Genomic DNA, 21702 nt, shown 5'->3' with positions numbered 1-21702 from the left:
TAAGGACCAGAAAGAGGGTCAGGCTATAACCTTTAAAGATTCACGTCCAGTGAACCACCTGTTAGTCAGGTCTCACTAAAGTTTCTATAACACCCCAAATAGCGCCACCCAGCGGGGACCAAGTGTTTAGCACATGATCCTGTGGGAACATTTCCCAGTGCGGTGTATTCTGGATGTAAGCTTGACGGTGGTCATTTCCTTCACACCCCAGAACCACACTGTGCTGTATCTGCTGGAAAGTAAGGAGCAGGAGAAGGCAGTGGGCTCTTCTGTCTGGAGAAGATGAGATCAGCTCCCTCATGCATGATCATTTGTTTAGGGTTCACAGCCTGTGTCCTCGGCAGTCTCCTGAGGCAGGAATTGCAGAGCCACCACACCAGTTCTGTGGAACTCCTTGGAAAGCCCGCCTGCCTCAGAATATGTCTCAAGACCAGAGCCATGGTGCTGCAGTGTTGGGTGGGTTGGGAATCTGTACACAGATGCTGCTGTGTTTGCTGAAGTCCACAGGGTAGCCTTAAGCCTACAAAAGCCTGGCTTCTTTGTCCACACTGTATATCTGACTCCTTCACAGGGGCTCACACTCCTGCTACACTCTGTCAACCTAACCCATCCCTGTCAAGGCTGAAGACACAGCTAAGTCATTGTCCTCTGTAGTCACCTTGGATTCCAGAGAGAACAAAACCCCACAGGATAGATAATGAGGGTTGGTATACATGAGGGCAATTCTGTATTGGGGAACTGTATTTGTATTGGTGTGTATGTCTGTGTGAGGGTGTCAGGTCCCCTGGAACTGAAGTTACAGACAGTTGTGAGCTGCCATGTGGGTGCTGGGAATTGAACCTGGATCCTCTGGAAGTGCAGTCGGTGCTCTTAACCACTGAGTCATCTCTCCAGCCCCTAGTTATGACTTCTTAAGACCACTTTGCAGTGCCTCTTGGAACCACCTTAACCAGGAGTGTTTATAGCTACATATACTGCTTGACCTCTTTAAAATTACCCTCAGGTCTGATTTGGGGGTCCCGGGATGCCTCTGTTGGCTCATCTTCCCAATATGGCTTCAGAGAAGAGATATCCTTCTGCTTTTCACCATGGTTGTTATCTTTAATTGACATTCTGGGACTCTTCGTGGCTGTGGCTGAGCCTAGCCTGTTGGAACTTATCAGCCAGGGTTTTTGCCTTAAAAAACTCTGTTTATAGGTGTTTTGAGATGTTGAGAACAGAGCTTCATTAGAGAGTTTATAGGAATGAAAACAGGTGTGTCAGAGGGTCTGCTCAAGACAGCTCAAACCTTTCTGTCTTTTAGAGTTTCCTGTTTCTCGAGTGTTCTCAGAGGAAGGGGATGGGAGCAGTCCCCCAGCTGCATACCCTCTGCACTCAGCCTTCCAGAAGGTCACACTGGCTTCATGAGAGGAGCAGGCTCCTGGTCCACAGCTTCCTGTTGCTTCTAGTTCGCTCAGTGTCCAGCGTGAAAATCCTCCTCTTCTTTCTGAGCTTGGTGAAGACATGGCCATGGTGTCTTATGAGCAGACATGTCATGGCCAGCTTCCCTTGGTCGATGCTGTGAGAAGTTCAGCTTTGGGAGAATTTTTTTTTTTAATTCTACATCAGACCTTCTGAGTGCTATGAGCCTTTCAGGGAAGCTAGCCTGCTACTCTCAAGTCATGCCCTGCATGTTATTGATACAGTGTGGTCAAGAACTCATGGACCTTCAGCTTTTATATCAACCACAATACATAAATCCCAATGAGGGCCAATGCTAAGGAGTCTGTCTGGACCAGCCAGGGAAGGATTCACCACCTGTTTAGACATATGATGTGTGGCCTCTAGGGATGTGGCTCGAGGGTAGAACTTGCCTGGACTACATGAAACTCTGGTTTGATTCCTGAGAAAATACATCAAAACAACCTGAAAAAAAAAAAAAAAAAAAAAAAAAAAACAAAAAGGAGGTCTGGGCCAGTCCAGGGTCCTGCCTCTGAGGGCAGCTTCCAGTGAAGCCAACACGTGTCTCTCTTCTTTCCTTCTGTGGATCTTGAAATACAGAGGAATTCTCTTGTTGCCTTATCCTCACCCCTACAGAGTCACTGGAAGTTGGATAATCTAGAGATGCCTTGAAAATGCCACCATGTAGCTGAATAAGTCACTCCCAATTGGGGAAACCTTAGGCAGGAAAGTGCAGGTTTCTGTGGAAATATAGGTACCAGGAGCTGCTTATTGCTCCCTCAGCATCCGGCTTCCTTTTTCTACTCAACTGATACCTGTGCAGTATGACCAATTAAGGGCCCAACCAGAATTCTGCACCCCCACCCTCCCCCGTGTTCTCCAGAAGACAGGAGTTCCAGCTAACCTGGACCACTATGATATGATAAAGTTTCTAGGGTGTGGCTTCCAGTAAAGCTCTTTTCTGGAGGCACTGAATGCTCTGTGATGGCCAGAGCCTGAGGAAGTAGCCTTCATGCCAAGGTACACCAGAGGGAGGGCTCAGATCAGCCTTAGCAGCCTGCCTTTGGGCTTCTTGTTTCATGAGAGAAAATACCTCTTGTCATACTGGGTACATCCCATCTTGTTTAAACTACTGTTTGAGCAGAAATGCATGCTACCTCCAACTGGTATCATGTTTATGAAGAAACATGAGTCACCCAGGTGGGTAGGTATGAGGGTGTGTGCAAGTTATCACAGCCGAGCTGGAGGAAACTGGAAGAGATTCTGAGGTGGAGGGGGATAGTGGAGGGACCAGCCTGGAGAGAAAGGACTCTTGAGAGAAAGCAGGACATATTTCTGCAACTGGAAGTCCAGTGTAGGCAGAATTATGGGAGTCCACCTGAGAAGACCTCTCCAGACGTTCTATAGCCAATTGTAAGTCTTTATTCCAGCCGGCTGTAACTACACTCAGGCATTTGGGACCCAAATGTAGCATGGAGCATTTAGAGCAAGGAACTCTTAAAGGCAAAATTCACATTCTGTTGTCTCATTCAGTAGCTGTATAGGGAGCTTTTGTACAAGCAAGCAGTTTCACAGAAGCTAAGCTAAGCGGTTAGCTGGAAGGGAAGGTTTATACAGACAGGCAATTTAAGAGAGGCCAAGATAAATTAGCTGAGGCATCTGGACCATGGGTTCCTAGAATAAAGCTGGGTGATTTTTTCATCAGGGAGGTCAAATTCTAGTTAATTGTAAAATGTCCTCAGCAAGACTGTAAGACAAGACAAACTGCACTGTCTTGCCCTGTCACATTAGGATACCCAGCCTGGGCAGGTGGGGGTGAGAAATGGATGGGAAGGCAGACTGGCTTGTGTGAGGCAGGCCTTGGTAGATTGTTAGGGATGTTGGACATTTTCCTGTGAGCAACAGGAAGTCAGAGGAGAGTGAAAAGCAGATAAAACCATGATTAATTTAGCACTTAGCTTCAGTTTTGTGAAACACTTATGGTCTTATTCCCAGGAATATGTCCCCTGATAACACTGAGGATGGAATAGAAGAACATATATAAGAACTTAAGAACAAAGCACTGCAGACACAAGTTACTGTGTTTTCTATAACTGATAATAAGGTTAGGTGACATGCTTGGTCAGTTTCAACTGTTGGTAACAAAAATTAGTAATTGTATACCCCTTTGTCACAGAACGACATTTTCGTCAGTGAGAAACTATGAGTGAAAAACTCCTTGATGACTTGTGACACTAACGCTAACAGGCAGCAGACCACATGACTCACAGCACATGGCAATGTTGGGTTCAACAAATGCTATGCCCTACCAGTCCCATATGAGCATAGCACACATAGATGTAGACAATGGCCCTGTGCTCAGTCTCTTATACAGCACAAACCAGGCATGCTGGAGCATACCTGTAACCCCAGCACTTGGGAGGGGAGTTAGAGGCAAGAGGGTCTTCTGCTTAAAGTCATCCTTGGTCACACAGCAAGCCCTAGGGAAAAATACCTACTGAGACACCTCTAAGAAATGTGTTCTTTTTCTTACGCAAGTGGCCATGGTCACCATATACTTGAAGTGCTTGTTGAGTATCAAATGAAGGTCCAAGTCCTTCACAAATACTCTGTTTTTAAACTTCACAACTTAAGATTCCATCTTCAGATAGATATGTATTCTCTCTGGATTCCAACTAAAGAAAGTGAAAACTAAAATGAATTTCCAAACGTCCCCTCTTCCTACAATTCACAAGTGACAGAGAGGTTTTGAACCAGGGCTGACGTCCAGTTCTTAAACTGTACCCTGCACAGCGTGAGGGTGTGAGGACTCACAGTCTGAGCCCCACCATCGTGGCTGTGGTTAGATCACTTGTAAAGCCTTCATTTCTCCTGGGATCTGGATTTGCCATTGAGCTTCTTTTCTTCTTCTTTTTCCCCACTTTGGTTTTCTGAGACAGGGTTTCACTGTGTTGTGTATCCCTAGCTGTCCTGGAACTCATTCTATAGACCAGGCCAGCCTCAAACTCAGATTCACCTGTCTCTGCCTCCTGGTTGCTGAGAATAAAGGTGTATGCCACCGCCACCCGGCTACATTGAACTTATTTTCAAATGATCCAGCAGTGCTGTTTGGGAAACGGGTTGTTGACAAGGCTGGAGCACCTGTTAGGCATAGTTCTCTTTATCAGATTTATATTCTCAGAGAATGTTTTTGCTTTTCTCTAACCCAGCTCTCTTTATCTGTCTAGCACTTGAGGTCACTCCATATGACACAAACGTCCCACCTACTTAGCAAGATAGGGTCTACTACCCAACTGGAACGAGAGGTTTGAAACAGGACTGTCATCTGTCTTGTTCTGCACAGCTTAGATCATTCCCAGGCACAAAGTTAGGACTCAATCAAATTGGTCCTGGTCAAATAAATTACTAAGAAAGGGCAGGAATAGATTTGAAATCAGTTCCGAGCATCACTGTTTGTGGAACAGCTGACTGCATTAAATGGGATGTTGGTTGATTTCTTCCTGGGCCACCAGCAGCAGATAGCAATGTGGAGGATCACAAATGTGGAAGACTGAAACACAAAGCTTAGTTGACTCTAGTAGGGTAAAGGACAGGGCTGACTCGTGTGTGCATTGACAAAGTCCACCACACTCGAAGCTAGCACAGTGGTGGAGAAACTGTCTGTGCTGTCAGCCAAAGGGGCTCAGCATCAGAGTCCATGGTGGTCTTTGGACAAAACAATAGCCTTGTCAGTAGTCAGTAGCCTCGCTTCTCCCCCTCTCTTCAGCCCTCTTCTTCCTTTCCTGGTGTGTGCCGAGCTTCCAAGGGCAGAGACTTCATCTCCGTCATATCTAGCATTCAGGCCTCAGTTCTCTTGCAGACCATCCATGTGTGCGTGGAAAGTGCTGGTGAGTTATTCTTAGTCTTGCTCTTGAGTGTGGCGTCCCCCCGCCTCTCACTGAGCCAACCACCAGATCCCACATGAGCCCAAGGATGGGTGGCTCCATGTAACGATCTTGAGGGCTAAAGCTCTCTGCTTTGTGATTTATCTATGCAGGGCCAGGAAGTGAGAGGGGGAGGAGAGGAGGGAGACCGGGTCTGGCAGAGGAATAGCTGTACCGGGGCCCCAAGCACTGCTGTCACCAGCAGTGATGGAAACGCTACCTCATATAAACTCCACTGAGGGAGAGAGAGATGGGGGTGGGGTGCAGATTAGAGAGGAAAAGGATTAGAGCAAGATTCAAACTAAATTTGAATTGTCTCTCTGCAAACTCAAGGTTAAAGCCCTCCCCTGCAGAATGGAGACTACAGTCCCTTACTGGGTCACCAGAAAGGTAAAGTGATATGATGGATGCAGAGAGCCAAGCCCTGTGTCTAACAGAGAAACACTCCAAAGAGTCATTATTGAATCACATTGCACTCAGCACACTGCTGCTGTAAAGAAGGGATTATTGTGGGGACAGCAGGAGACTCCCAGAAGCCTGGGATAAGCCCTTCCTCCAGCTCTGAGCCAGCCAGATGCTTGACATTCCAGCTGCTGGCCTCTCAGAGGCCAGGTTTACATGCAGATGTTATCTGCTGCTCCTTAATGGCATTCATTTAAGATATTAGCACCTCCGTTCTAATCAGATTAACCTCCGAAGAAAAAGAAGTCTTGGGCCCGGAAATGTAGAGGTAATGAGAGCAGGGGTTCCCACCACTAGGAAGTCCTTCACCCTTGTGTGGCCTCAGAAAAAGAAGGAGGAGGGAGGAAAAGAGAGCTGTGAACTTGTGAGTCGCTGCAGTCCAGTCTGTGGGCGCAGGAGCCAGAGGATGCAGACGCAGGTGGGCAGCGCGGTGGTGTTCATTGAGCGTTGGGGCTGTTGGGATGAGCACACTTAAGTTTACTTATTTTTGAAAGCTTAAGGTACTTATAGGGTCGCAATCATCCTGTCCTTCCTCTATCTAAAGAAAGAAATGGCCCAACTAGCCTCTTGAGGATGCTGAGGCTCCAGGAATGGAGGTTTTGTGTGTGGAGGGTCTTTTCCTAATAATAAATTCTAGTTTTTGTAGCAATTCTGCCTTTACAAGAAAAAATATTGAGCAGAGTGCAGGGAGTTTCATACATGTGGCCCGGCACCTCCCAGGTGTCCCTATCAATCATTAACATCTCCTTATTTTTCATTAGTGTACATTCACTGTACAAAACAATGGGTTTCATTATTAGTCTCATGCATATCTGCCACACACTTTGATCGTATCCATCCTCTCAGTACCCACCCTCGTGGTCCCCTTCCCCTCCTGTTGGTCTCCTTCCTGTCTCTGGAGAGTCTTCTGATTTCATGACCTTTAAAAAAGTCTAGATTTTACACACGAGAAACATGGCTTATTTCACTTAACATGAGGGGCCATCCGTTGTCTTGTAAATGACATGATTTCATTTTTTTAATGTCTGTGTAATATTTCATTGAATATGAACAGACAGTTTTCTTTAGGATTTGTCTGATAATGACATCATAACTGGCTAGTGTGAATCATGGATGTGCAAGTATCTTGGTAGTCTGCAGACTTAGACTCCTTCAGATGTTTACCAAGGAGTACATGTATTAGGCATCATAGCAGGTAGTTTCCATTCTCTGAAGACCCTGATGCTGATATCCATAGTGGCTGCATCAGTTTATACATTGCCAGCAGTGGAGAAGGATTCTTCTTTCCTGCCGTCCTGGCCAGCAATTGCTTGATTTCTTGGTAGTCATCCATTCCCATTGGCATGGTGTGATCTGTCACAAATGAGCAGAGTCAGATACCTAGTCATTCCCAGCAAAGTCAGTCACAAGGTCAACCGCAGTGTGATTAACTCTGTGAGTTTTGCCAGATGTACCAATGTGTATTACCACAATTACACCAACATGCATCACACAGATTAGTGTCTGCACACTGCTGGTCTTCTTGAACACAAAGGCTGGGTTGCTGGTGTGGAGTTGGGCCTTCAATGGGGAGAGAGCTTGTCAAGAGATGCCCGGGTAGATATGTAACCCCTAGGAAAGGCAGGAACCTGTGAGTGCATTCGATGGGACCCAGTAAAGAAACTACCAACACAACCACTCCATTAGTGGGAAGGTTTTTAATTGTGGGCAAGAGTGAGAAAAGATCCAGAGGCAGCTGGAAGAGCTGAGTGCACAGGGTGAGAGTTAGGAAAGCAGGAAGAGTAGTGGAGATAGAACATGGAGAGTGTGGTGAGAGAGGCGAGATAATGCGCAGGGTAGATGAATCATGCGGATTATAAGGGGCACAAGCAGCTGGTGGGGAGGGAGGTTTGGACCAAACCGTGGGATCCTCAGGGACTGGAGATGGGCAGCCTCAGCCTCTATGGGAAGAGTTATGTCCTGTCTTTACTTGCTACTTTTTTTTTCTGTCCCATTTGCCTTTCTTCTGTGCATACATTTTCCCTCTTCAGGTTTCAAATTGGGGGTAGGGGAGATCCTTTGTCTAATTTTCTTTTAAGAAATTTAAAAAACATATTTTTATTAAATTTTTATATTTATTTTACATACCAACCACAGTTTCTCCTCCCTTCTCTCCTCCAGTTCCCTCACCACACCGGTGTCCTTTCTACCATCTCCATCCACTCCTCAGAAAGGGTAAGGTCTCCCATGGGAGTCAACAACACATGGCATGTCAAGCTGAAGCAGGACCAAGCTCCTCCCCTCCTGCATCAAGGTTGAGTGAGGCATCCCACCATAGGGAATAGGTTCCAAAAAGCCAGCTCATGTGCCAGGGACAGATCTTGGTCCCACTGCTAGGGGCCCCACCAACAGACTAAGTTACACAACTGTCACCCACATGCAGAGGGCCTAGGTCGGTCCCACGCAGGCTCCCTACCTGTCTGTCTAGAGTCCATGAGCTCCCAAGAGCTTGGGTCAGCTGTCTCTGTGGGATTCCCATCATGACATGATCTTGAACTTCCTGGCTCCTACAATCCTTCTTCCCTCTCTTCAACAGGACTCCTGGAGTTCAGCCCAATGCTTGGCTGTGCATCTCTGCATCTGCTTCCATCAGTTACTGGATGAAGGTTCTATGATGACAGTTAGGGTAGTCACCAATTTGATTACAGAAGGCCAATTCAGGCACCCTCTCCACTATTGCTAAGAGTCTTAGCTGAGGTCATCCTTGTGGATTCTTGGGATTTTCCCTGGCACCAGGTTTCTTCCTAACCATCCCTCCCCATCAAGATATCTCTTTCATTGTTCTCCATCTCTGTCCCTCCCCCAACTCAACCATCCCGATCTCTCATGTTCCATTCCCCCATCCTCTTCCATTCCCCTCCCCACCACCAGTTTACCTAGGATATCTCATCTATTTCCCTTTCCTAGGATGATCTATGCATCCCTCTCAGGGTCCTCCTTGTAACCTAGCTTCTCTGGGGCTGTGGATTATTGCCTGGTTATCCTTTGCTTTACATTTAATATTCACTTGTGAGTGAGTACATACCATGTTTGTCTTTCTGGATCTTAGTTACCTCACTCAGGATGATATTTTTTCTAGTTCCATCTATTTGCCTGCAAATTTTATGATGCCATTGTTTTTTACTGCCGGGTAATACTCCATTGTGTAAATTTACCACGTTTTCTTTAATCCATTCTGCAGTTTAGGGGCAACAAGGTGGTTTCCAGGTTCTGGCTATTATGGAAAATGCTGCTATAAACATAGTTGAGCAAGTGTCCTTGTGGTATGATTGAGCATCCTTTGGGTATATGCTCAAGAGTGGTATTGCAGGGTCTTGAGGTAGATTGATTCCGAATTTTCTGAGAAACCGTCATACTGATTTCCAAAGTGGCTGTACAAGTTTGCATTCCCACCAGTAGTGGAGGAGTGTTCCCCTCACTCCACATACTCTCCGACATAAGCTATCATCATTGTTTTTTAGATTAGCCATTCTGACAGGTGTAAGACGGTATCTCAGAGTCATTTTAATTTGCATTTCCCTGATGGCTAAGGATGTTGAGCAATTCCTTAAATGTCTTTCAGCCATTTGAGATTCTTCTGTTGAGAATTCTCTGTTTAGATCTGTACTCCATTTTTAAATTGGATTATTTGGTATTTTGCTGTCTAGTTTCTTGAATTCTTTATATATTTTGGAGATCAGCCCTCTCTCAGATGTGGGGTTGGTGAAGATCTTTTCCCATTCTGTGGGCTGCTGTTTTGTCTTATTGACCATGTCCTTTGCCTTACAGAAGCTTTTCAGTTTCAGGAAGTCCCATTTATTAATTATTGATCTCAATGTCTATGCTACTGGTGTTATTCAGGAAGTGGTCTCCTGTGCCAATGCATTCAAGGCTACTTCCTACTTTCTCCTCTATCAGGTTGAGTGTAACTGGATTTATGTTGAAGTCTTTGATCCACTTGGACTTGAGTTTTGTGCATGGCTAAAAATATGGATCTATTTGAATTCTTCTACATGTCAACATCCAGTTATGCCAGCACCATTTGTTGAAGATGCTTTCTTTTTTCTACTGTACAATTTTGGCTTCTTTGTCAAAAATCAGGTGTTCACAGGTGTGTGGATTAATGTCAGCATTTTTTATTTGATTCCATTGATTCACATGTCTGCTTTTATGCAAGCTGTTTTTAAAAACTTGTTTTATTTTATGTGTACAAATGCTTTGCCTGCATGCATGTATGTGTACCACATAGGCATCTGGTGCCCTTGAAGTTTAGGAGAGGGATTTAGATCCCCTGGAACTGGAGTTAGGGATGGTTATGAACCTCCACATGGGTGCTCAGAACTGAACCTGCTCCTCTTCAAGAACAACAAGTGCTCTTAATCACTGAGCCAGCTTTCCAGCACCTGTCAGTAGTTCTTAACTTGATTTATCTATAGGAATTGTTTTAAAAGTGTCTTAACACTTTGGTCCAACCTCATTCACTTAAATTAGATTTCCTGGAGGTGAGGCCCAGACCCAGGCAGTATTTGTTTAGAATCACCCGAGATGATATAGCCACTGTCCTAGAGGAGATGTACCTGGGATGACTGTGGGAGGCAGTATGGATCCCACTTCATGGTGGGAAGAATCCTGGGGGTTTCTCCTGGGGGAGATTGTCTTGTGGAAGTTCTCAGATGCTGAGGACCATCTGTCATCATGACTGTGACAAAACACCTGGCAGAAGTGACTTAAGGGAATAAAGGTCTGTTCTGGTTCACGGTTTCAGAAGATTTCAGTCAACTGTGGCAGGGCCAGACAGGGAGCAGAGAGCGAGACAGGAAGCAGCCAGGGGCCATCTACCCCAAGGATCCATGTGAGGGCAACTGACTTCCTCTAGCCATGTTCTACCTCCTAAAGGTCCCACAATGTCCCCCAAACATCTGCTAGCCAGGACAAAGTGACATTTCACATTTAAACTACAACAGCAGAAGCAGATGTTTACATGAGAGTGCAGTGGCAGTCCACCTCATAGAACCTCTTACTGGGACCTGGGGTTCATGCGTCAGGGAGCCCCAGGGATTCCCCCAGTCTGTGTTCCCAGCCTAGGGCTCACAGACACCAGCTACACCAAGAGCTCCACACTCAGGGCCTCACGCTTGCACGTTACGGCAAGCTCTCTACCCAGTGGCAGCACTTGGATGCTCCAAAACATTAGACAGCAACTGAGATGAATGAGACATGCTGCTCAAATCAGCAGCTGTGGGACTGATGGCACAGCTCAGTGGTAGACTGTATGCCTAGCAAGCAGAAGGCTGTGGGTTCAATCCCCAGCCCCCTCTTTCTTCACCTCCAATAAAGAAACAGAGAAAGGGGAAAGACTAACAATCCACAGGCTGGCTTGAACAAGGGTGCTGATCAGAAGGGACATCCAGGCAGCGGCCACCGAACTGGCCCTTCTGTTATTCTGGAACATTCAAGATGAGTGTGAGCTTCGCTGACACAGGGAAAAAAAAACCCATCTCCAGGGTTTTATTAAGTGGAAAATATCGGTACTAAAGCAACATGGAGAGTGAGATTCTCTTTATGTAAATAAAAAACAAGCACTAAAAATAGGCAATGATGTACACATCTGACAGAAAACATAGAGAACAGATGTCACAGAGGAAGAGCCCTGGGAGGGAATCAAGCCTGGAAGTAACTGGGATGGGGAGGAGAGTTTGGATCATTTCCCCACATGTCATTCTGCATCCTTTGAAAGCACTTATGATGAACACATGTTTCTATAATGTAAATGTAATGAAAAATGTTTGTTTTTTTCATGAGAAGTGAAATCCTTCTGGAGCTACATTCTGGGCAAGCTAGAGTCACTTTCTGAGGTTTGCCACATACTTCTCCTGAGCCTCAGTCTCCCCATCCCTGACATGGGGATGATGATATTTTATACTCCACAGGGCTGGAATAAAACTCAATGAATGGAGATCGATTAACCTGGGTGTGGATAAAACAAGCACAATTGAAGAAGGTGGGTATATTTTACTGAATACACATGGAAATGGCTTACTTTGCAGGGATTCTTGTTGACAAAGAAAGAAACTGATCAATTCAGAAAGCATACCAATGAAAACTCTACAGCGAGGAGGTGGAAGGGACCAACTATACCTCCCATTTGTAGCTGACCATTGGCTTTGCTTTCTTCATGTGGAGATCCATCTATTAAACACATAAGAAGCAAGTGATGTCTAAGTCTCAGAATATGACTCCATTTGGAAGTAGGATGGCTGTGTGTTGAGACCAGTATAGGCTGGTCTTTTTTTTTTTTTTTTAAGATCTATTTATTTTATTTTATACATATGAATGTTTGCCTGCATGTATACTGTGTACCATTTCATGACTGGTACCCTCAGAGACCAGAAATGGACATTGGATTCCCTGGAACTGGAGTTAGGGATGAGTGTGAGGCATCCTGTGGATTTTGGGAATTGTGTGAGAGCAACAAGTGTTTCTAACTGCTGAGCCATCTCTCCAGCCCAGGGGTCTTAATGTAAATCTACCGATAGCCGAGTACGAAGAAGAGGGGAAGAGCAGAGGCAGACACACAAGGAAGGATGCTGTGCAGCTGACTGGAGAGATGGAAGCTGAGGTGGACAAGGCGGAGGCTTCTCAGCAAATCATCAGATGCAGGAAGAAGCAAAAATGGTACCTCCCTTCCTGGAAGGTCCAGAAGGCTGTATCCCTCCCCACATCTCCCTTTTGGACTTCTGGGCTTCCAAAACTGGGAGAAAGGGGGTTTCTGTTTTCTTTGTGTATATGGGCGGGGGAGGAGTCATGAATAAAAGTCCATGTACATGTGCATCTATTTGTGTGTATGTTCATGTGGAGACCAGAGGTCATTGTCAGGTGTCTTTCTCTGTCACTATCCGTCTTATTACTTATTTTTTATTTTATGTGAGGGAGTGTTTTGCCTGCATATGTGTATGTGTACCACTTGTGTGCTTGGTGCTGAAGGAAGTCAGAAGAGGGAGTCAGATTCCTCTGGAACTGGAGTTGTGGGTGGTTCTGAGACACCATGTGGGTGCTGGGAGCTTAACTGAGGTCATCTACAAGGAAAATCGGTGCCCTTAACCTCTGAGCCATTGTCCAGACCTATCTTTTTTTTTTTTTTTTTTTTTTTTTTTTTTTTTTTTTGAGACAAGGTCTCTCACTGAACCCAGAGCTCATTTATTCAACTAGACAGTCTGGCCAGTGAACTCCAGGGATCCACCTGACCCTATCCCCTGAACCCTGCCCAGTACTTACATCATTGAATTCAACTTTTTACAATGAGTGCTGGGGATCTGAACTCAGCTCCTCACGTTTATATGGCAAACACTTTGCCCACTGAGCCATCTCTCCAGCCCATAAGACATAAATGTGGCAAGCAGGACATGGCCATAGAGAAGCCCTTTAGGGATTCTGAGTTCTAGGCTTTAATTTTATTTTCAGCTGGCTGTGACTACCTGATACAGTATGTGATGTGCCTGAACCTCAACAGATGGATAAGATTCATGCCTGTGTCATAACATCATCGACACCACTGAATACAATAACATATGAGATACTTAGTACAGCCCTTGGTACATAGAAGCATTCAATAACATGGGAGTCACCCTGAATTATACATGCATTACACATTTAGAAGAGCCCTGTCTGTCCTTGAATGAACTGGGGCTGAGAAACAAACTGAATTCTTTGTCTTGCCCTTCTGTATCCTTCTCAGGGAGGGTGAACTCCTCAATTTGTCTCACAGAAGGAAAAGCAACATCTATTGGCCTCTCTGCCACCAAAGGCTAACCAGGATGGGGCACTCTCTGTTGGTGGCTCCCACTCCATATTAGTTCCAGCCTCTTGGTAGGATGATCTTCCCATCCCAGGATCTTCACCTCTGCAACCTTCTAAGGTGCTCAGAAACACCTTTGCTGGCATTCTAAATCCCCTTGGCTGGGTCTTTCAGCCCAGCTTCCCCAAGGTCTGCATTGATTTTACCAGGCTTTGTTTTGATTCTGCTACGGCCGACCCCCCAGCCCTCCCTTAGCTGTCCTGTGCCTTCAGGATTCATTTACTCAGACACAAGTTATGGGGCTGGTCTTGGGGCGGGGAGGAATAAATGCTTCCTCCTCTGTCCTCCAGATTTCTCCTTACAGCTGTCATCAGCACCCAGCAGGGGTCCAACCCAAAACATTCTTACATACTATTCCCTTCTTTGCTTCCCTGGGACCAGATTTTCAAATATTTGTCTCTTTCTGCCTTTGGGAGAACGCATGGTGAGGTCACCGTTCAAGATGCAGGTCAGATGCAGTTACAGTCCATGGTCTCCACCTTAGAGCATCACATTTGGGCAAGCTCCATTATCCTAGCACTAGACTCTTAGATGGTCCAGCTGGGGAGGCTCCCAACAGCAGCTTCCTGACATTTGATGCTCATCTATCTATCTATTTGTCTATCTATCTATCTATCTATCTATCTATCTATCTATCTATCTATCTATCTATCTACCTACTTATCCATTTATTTATTTCATCTGTGTGTGTGTGTGTGTGTGTGTGTGTGTGTGTGTGTGTGTGTGTGTGTGTGTAAGAGAGAGAGAGAGAGAAAGTATGGCCATGTATTTACCATGTGTGGAGGTCATAGGACAACCTCAGGTACCTTCCCTTACTTTCCACCATATTGAAACACTGTATAGACCAGGCTGCTAGCTGACTTGTGAGAGTCTCCCATGTGAGCCTTTCATCTCACTGTAGGACTGCTGGGATGGGCACTACCATCTGACTTTTATGTGGGCTCTGGGGTTTCAAACTCAGGTCCCTGTTCTTGCACAACAAGCACTTTATCCATGCACCCATGGAGACATCTCTGCAACCCCCTGGTGTATCCCTTTAAGGAGTACCTACCACACTGTTTGGAAATTCTTGGTGAATTCTAAGTGCATGGGGGAAAAGGATGTATCTTGTTAGTCATAGGTGCCTAGTTCACAAGTGTGCATTAAATCTACTCTTTGGACCATAAGGTCTCTCACTGCTACAGAGTGACTGTGCTGGATAATTTTTACGCCAACTGGACACAAAATAAAGTCATGTGAGAGGAGGGAACCTCAAGAAAATGCCCCATAAGATCAGGCTGTCGGCAAGCCTGTAGGGCATTTTTAAATTAGCTATTGATGGAGGAGGACCCAGCCCATTGTGAGTGGTGTCATGCCTGGGTTGATGGTCCTAGGTTCTATAAGAGACCAGGCTGAGCAAGCCAAAGGGGCAAGCCAATAGGCAGCACTGCTCCATGGCCTCTGCTTCAGCTCCTGTCTCCAGGTTTCCAGCCCTGACTGAGTTCCTGTCCTGACTTCCTTCAGTGATGAACAGTGATGTGGAAGCCTAAGCCAAATAAACCCTTTCCTCCCCCAGTTGCTTTGGTCACGGTGTTTGATCTAAGCAAGAGTAACCCTAACCAAGACAGACTTTAGTAAAGCCGAGTCTTAGATTGTATGTTCATGGCTTTGACTATGATTCTCCAGGCCAGCTGGGATCTCTCATTCCTACTTCCCACAGGGTTGACGGGGCCAGACACCTTCCTGGATGGTCGCTGTTTTCCGGATGGTTGCTGTTTTCCTTCAGCTCTGCCCACAGGGTTGACGGGGCCACACACCTTCCTGGATGGTCGCTGTTTTCCTTCGGCTCTGCCACTTGGTGTTTCTCACGGCCTGTGTGATGTTAGGGTTTGAATGTGAAATGTTCCCCACAGGTTAATGGTTGAACGTTTGGTCCCCAGCTGGGGATGCTGTTTTAGGAGACTGTTGCCTCTGGGAGGTGTGGCCTGACTGCTGGTGGTGGGGTGTCATTGGGGGCAGGGAGCTGTGACTGGGAGTAGGGGAGTGTATTGGGGGCTTGGGAGTACACTGGTGGTGGTTAGTACACTAGGGATAGGAGGGTGTCACTAGGCGTGGGGGTGTTACTGGGGACAGGGCTGTCACTGGAGAAGGGGGTGTTACTGGGGACAAGGAGTGTCACTGGAGACAGGGGTTATCACTAGGGGTGGGGGTGTCACTGGAGACAAGGAGTGTCACTGGGGACAAGGAGTGTCACTGGGGGTAGGGTGTCACTGGGGACAAGGAGTGTCACTGGGGGTAGGGGTGTCACTGGAGAAGGGGTGTCACTGGGACAGGGATATCACTGGAGATGGGGTGTCCTGAGGGGGGGTGGGGAGGGGTGTCACTGGGGGGGGCAGGGGGGGTGTCCCTGAGGGTAGGGGTGTCACTGGGGACAGGGGTGTCACTGGGGACAGGGGTGTCACTGGGGATAGGGGTGTCCTGGGGACAGGGGGTGTCCTGGGGACAGGGGTGTCCCTGGGACAGAGGGTGTCACTGGGGGTAGGAGTGTCACTGGAGATGGGGTGTCCTGGGGACAGGGGGTGTCCCTGGGGACAGGGGTGTCACTGAGGGTAGGGGTGTCACTGGGGACAGGGGTGTCACTGGGGACAGGGGTGTCACTGGGGACAGAGGGTGTCACTGGAGATGGGGTGTCCCTGGGGACAGGGGGTGTCCCTGGGGACAGGGGTGTCCCTGGGGACAGAGGGTGTCACTGGGGTAGGAGTGTCACTGGAGACAGGGGGTGTCCTGGGGGTAGTGGTGTCACTGGGACAGAGCTTTTGAGCTTTCTGTCCAGCTCCTTCCACTTCCTGGTTCCTTGTGAACACGTGGCCACTGAGTGCTCCCACTTGGAGGGACAGACTGGCTCCCACCACCATGCCTTCTCCACGACAGACTGAAATCAGGTGAAACCGTCGGCCACAATGAATCTTTCCTGCCTGAAACTGCTTCTGCCAGACAGTTTGTAAGAAATGAGAAGAGCAGCTGCCTCTGTCCCTCTCCCTCCAGATCTCAGAGCTGGTGAGAAGTCCAAGCTCCAGCTTCTCTCTCCCGTCAGCTCCTGGGAGAGATGCCCATGTTCCTGGTGTGTTTGCCCAGAGCAGTGCCTCCAGAAATATGAAACCCAAGAACCAGCAGGGTCCTAGTCCTGAACCAGTAAACAATCACAAGACTGAACTAGAATTGTGATGAGAAAGGGGAACGTGTTCACCATACACAGGGAAAGAGGTGTTCAAGGCACACAGCCGTGTATGGTGTGAGCTTAACAGGCCAGCCACCCTAAATTTATAGTCTGAGTGAAAAAAATGAGAATGGGAAAGAAAACTCCCAACTGTTGTCATCATTAGTGGTGAGGTTATGGTTTTTTTCTTCCCTGAAGCTTTTTATTTCTGTTACACACACATTAATTTTTAGTGGAGTCTATCTGCATAGGGTACCAAAAACTAGGTAGTGGAAAGAAATTATACCCATTACACCCCTCCTTCCTGGCTTCTTTCTTCAAAGACAGCCAGTTTCCTGCTTCTCCTTTTCCTGTCTGTCGTCTGTCTGTCTGTCTGTCTGTCTGTCTCTCCTCTCTCTCTCCCTTTCTCTCTCACACACATACACACAGTGTATTTCACGCAAGTGTTAGTACATTGTTGTTCTCCAACTTGCTTTTCATTTGGCAAAGTATTTTAGAACATTCCCTTCCATTTCTCTCTTTTTGAGGAGTCTTGCCATGCCGCTAGTCCAGCTCTGAATCCCTGTTTGCAGCAGTTCCTGTCTTGGCCTGAACACTCACCGATGCACTGGGCCCTGCTCCCTGATGTAATAGATGATGCAGAATGTCACATTTTATGGATGAAAATTGCAAATATATTCACAGAGTAGATGCCTAGAGATGAAGTAGTTTATTCAAAGGGAAGACGAGTTTGTAATTTTGATATTTTGGAGAAGGATTTGTTGTTGTTGTTGTTTGTTTTTCAAGACAGGGTTTCTCTGCATAGCCCTGACTGTCCTAGAACTCACTCCATAGCCCAGGCTAGCCTCAAACTCACAGAGATCCGCCTGTCTCTGCCTCCCGAGTGCTGGGATTAAAAACATGTGCCACCACCACCTGGCTTCCATTTTTATGTTTTTATTAGCATATATTACATATAACAGTGGGTGTCTTTATGTATTCATGCATGCTTTTGATCGCACCCAGTCACTACCTTCCCCTGTCCCTCTCTCATCCCTACCGATCCTCTTTCCAGGCCCCTTCTACTTTCATGCCTTAAATTTTTTTTAAAATTTATTTTATATGCATTGTTATTTTTCTTGTATGCATGTCTGTGTGAGGGTGTCAGAAACTCTGGAACTGGAGAGTTACAGACAGTTGTGAGCTACCATGTGGGTGCTGGGAATTGAACCCAGGTCCTCTGGAAAGCAGCCAGCACTCTTAACCTCTGAGCCATCTCTCCAGCACCTAAAAAAATTTTTTTTGATTCAATGAGTTGCATTTGAGTTGCAAAGATGAGAGATTATTTACTGGAGTATAGATACCTCACCTGTGGCTACACCTCTGAAGAAAATATTGTCTCTCCTCCTAGCAACCATCAACTGCTTATAGATCCCTAGAGAAGGGTACATCCTCTTGACTTCTTCCCATTCCATGGCAGGACGTTGACACAACCAACCACAGCTCTGTGAGATCAAGATCGCAGTGGCCACACCACACGCGGAAGACGTGTTCCACCACACTCCAGATCTCACATTTTTTCTGGACTCTCTTCTATAACGTCTTTTGAGCCTGGGAAACCATAATAGAGATGTCCCGGTTATGGCTGAGCATTAAACAATCCCTTCTTCTCAGCACTCTGACCAGTTAGGAGTCTATACAATTACAGTAGACAGCAAGAGGTTGGATGACCAAAGCTGACAATAGCACAAACCTAGCGGATAAACTAATTATTTCAAAGGCAATCTGCATGGTTCATTTAGCAAAGCAGCAGCTCTCCAGTCAGGGGCTCCTGACCAGGTTTATAGTGCCAGATGCAAATTCTGTCCTATCGGAGCAGGCTTCAATGTAATCAGAAAGAGTTGGTTTTCCCCACAGCTGATTTGCCACTACTGTGCCGGTGGTCACATCTTGCCTGGCGGTCACATCTTGCCTGGCCAGTGAGCAATGTAGCATTGCTTCTCTTTTCTACTAACTCTTCCCCATCAGGTTGTTCTGTTCTCTCTTTATTAGTTGTATCATTTTATATATTAAGACAGTGGTTCTCAGCCTTCCTAATGCTACAACCCTTCAATACAGTTCCTCATCGTGGTGATCCCTAGCCATAGAATTATTTTTGTTGCTACTTTATAACTGTAACTTTGCTACTTTTATGAATCATAATGTGAATATTTTTGGAGATGGAGATTTGTCGAAGGGACTCATAGTTTTCATAGCTTGAGAACTGTTGTATTAAGGAAAGTGGTATTTGCCTATCATGAGTTCAAGTTCCTGGTCATTCATATTTTGGCTTTTTTACCAAGGAATAAAGATAATAATAATAATTATCATTATTATTTTGCTTTGTGCAGGTTATACAAAGGTTTTGTAGACTAAAACTCATTAACCCATCACACTTTCACATGAGAGTATGAGAGACTTCTCATATCTACTTCGATTAAGTTGATGATTTCATTTAAATCCTTCAGAGGAGAGAGCCTTTCTTGGAGTTACTTACACAGGTATAATCTGGCTATTGTTTCTTCAGATGATTGTCCACAAGCTAACACCGTTAAAGCAACATACATCATTCTCTCATACCCTTGAAGCTGCTTCTGGGTGTTTTCACTGGGATTGAGTGAGCTTTCTATTCACACTGCTTTCATTATCAAGGGCTGACAACCAGTTCTTAAACATGGCAGTTTTAGCCCTTCCTTGCAACTCTAATTTTCCCCCAGATTTTCTGGATATTCTTGATAATTTTTCCACATGAATTTTAATACTAGCTATTTAATTCCCCCTAGAATACCTACCCTTTTGGTATTTTCATTGGGATCACATGAAATTTGCAGGCTCCCTGTCTGTGACAGCTTTACAATGATAAGAATCTAAGAACATGGTATATTTTAGCATTGTTAAGCTTTTGTGTCCTTTGATTGCATTAAAACTGCAAACTATAAATCTTGCATATTTCTTGTTAAGTTTATTCAAGAGTTTTATTTTTGTTGCTACTTTAAATGGGATCTCTCCCTTTGTTAAAGCTTCTAATCAGCTATTTTTTTGTAGATATGAGTGTTGTTTGGTTTTCCATATATAAATGGAATTTATTAAACTCTGTACGTGTTTAAAATATTTTTATTTCATCCTTTTATTCCATGAAAATACCAGAAGGCTGCAAGGTATAGTTATGGGCCATATTCAGTGAGAACTGGATTGTATGCAGCTGAAAGCTAAGAGTCTTTGTAGCATTAAGTTTGGAGTCAGTTGCATGGAACCTACTTAGTAGTGTGAGGCCCTGGGTTTTATCCTCAACAACATGAAAACATGAATGAAAAATATCAATAAGTAGAAAGATTAAATTAGGCGTGGTGGTACAGGGCTATTCTCCCAACATACAGAAACCTGGAGCTGGAGGAGGATGACTTTGAGGCCAGTTACATAGCAAGATCTTGTCTCAAAAGAAAATGACGAGAAACAAAGGAAAAAAGGAGGGAGGGAGGGAAAGAGGGAGGAAGAAAGAGAGGGAGGGAGGAAGGAAGGAAACCTGTATCTGGTGGTACATGTCTGTAATCCCAGCTAGTTGGGCGACTGAGCTAGGAAGTCTACAAGTTCAAGGCTAACCAGGGCTACGCGAGTGAGTTCAAGCTCAGCTGACCAACCTGAAACCTCGTCTCAAAATTTAAAAGTCAGAAAAATAAGGTTATGGGGCTATTTCTCGGTGGTAGAGTGCTGACCTGGCATGTCTGAGGCCCTAAGTTCAGTGCTGCCAAAAGCCAAGACTGTTTAAGAAAAGGCCATGTGGGGCTGGAGAGATGGCTCAGTGGTTAAGAGCACTGGCTGCTTTTCCAGAGGGCCTGAGTTCAGTTCCCAGCACCCACATGGTGTTCACTGCAACTCTAATTCTGGGGATCTGACACTCTCGGCACACATACGGCATGTGGCATACATTCAAAGACACACACATACGTACCTATGAATAGAAAACAAAATACACTTGACGAGACCTTCAGGCTAACTCGCAAGCTGCTCTCCAACGCGTCCCTCTCAGTCCTTCCCCAGTGCTTGCTCTGGAGACCAGGCCGGGGTACAACTCACTGCTGTGTTACCACCGTTTTAAACATGGCCTTCCTCCTTCCGTGGCAGATTCTTTCCCAACGATTCCAGGCAGCAACCAGAACAGTCTTCTTAAACAGAAACCTGATCGCGTTTACAGCCCTCCAGTGGCCCTTCCTTGCCAGCTGGTCTCCTTAATAAGCCTGAACATTTCTCTCATTCTCTGGCTTCAATCTCTGCCTACGGCTACTCACTTTCCACCCCTGGCTTTATATCCCTTCTAACTGGGGGCTTTCAAATCGTCTACCCATTGGGCCATAAAACCCGCAGGTGTGTTTCCTTTGGCACATACAATTTGCTTTAATTTTTTTCAAGTTGAGCCAATCTTTAAAACCAGGGAATTTCTCATCTAAAAAAATCTAGGTTTTCATATATTTTGAAAAATTAGAGTAGACAACGATCACTCCTCCTCCTGCCCACTCACTGGCCACACCGTCCTGGAGTGCACGCTGGACGTCAGTGTTCTTCTTTTCAATGTTAGTTCCTACTGCCTCAGTGACACCAGACTAAATATTCAGTGAAGGTGGCCATTGTGATTATTCTGTTGGCCAGCTCCTGGGGTGGAGGGGTATATCTTGGATTTCAATTGTCACTTCTCCAGGGAGATCTTTTGGGAAATCTAGGCTCCTATTTACACGGTTCCAGAAGCCAAAGCCTCTTCCATCTTGGGCACTGACTGTTGCCCAAGACAGGAGGGA

At 45.9% G+C, this 21702-nt stretch overlaps 1 long non-coding RNA gene across 1 annotated transcript; it reads left to right on the top strand.

Annotated features, from left to right (window-relative positions):
- Positions 1–7988: 7988 nt before the first annotated feature.
- On the top strand, positions 7989–12629 carry LOC119087559. The gene is made up of 3 exons (XR_005091022.1): positions 7989–8039; positions 11774–11844; positions 12349–12629. It is a non-coding gene; the product is annotated as an uncharacterized LOC119087559 (long non-coding RNA).
- Positions 12630–21702: the final 9073 nt, after the last annotated feature.

The sequence above is a fragment of the Peromyscus leucopus genome, chromosome 3 (assembly GCF_004664715.2).
Source record: "Peromyscus leucopus breed LL Stock chromosome 3, UCI_PerLeu_2.1, whole genome shotgun sequence".
Lineage (NCBI taxonomy): Eukaryota > Metazoa > Chordata > Mammalia > Rodentia > Cricetidae > Peromyscus > Peromyscus leucopus.
Note: the sequence above shows the minus strand (reverse complement) of the source record. Positions and strands in the feature narration are given on the sequence as shown.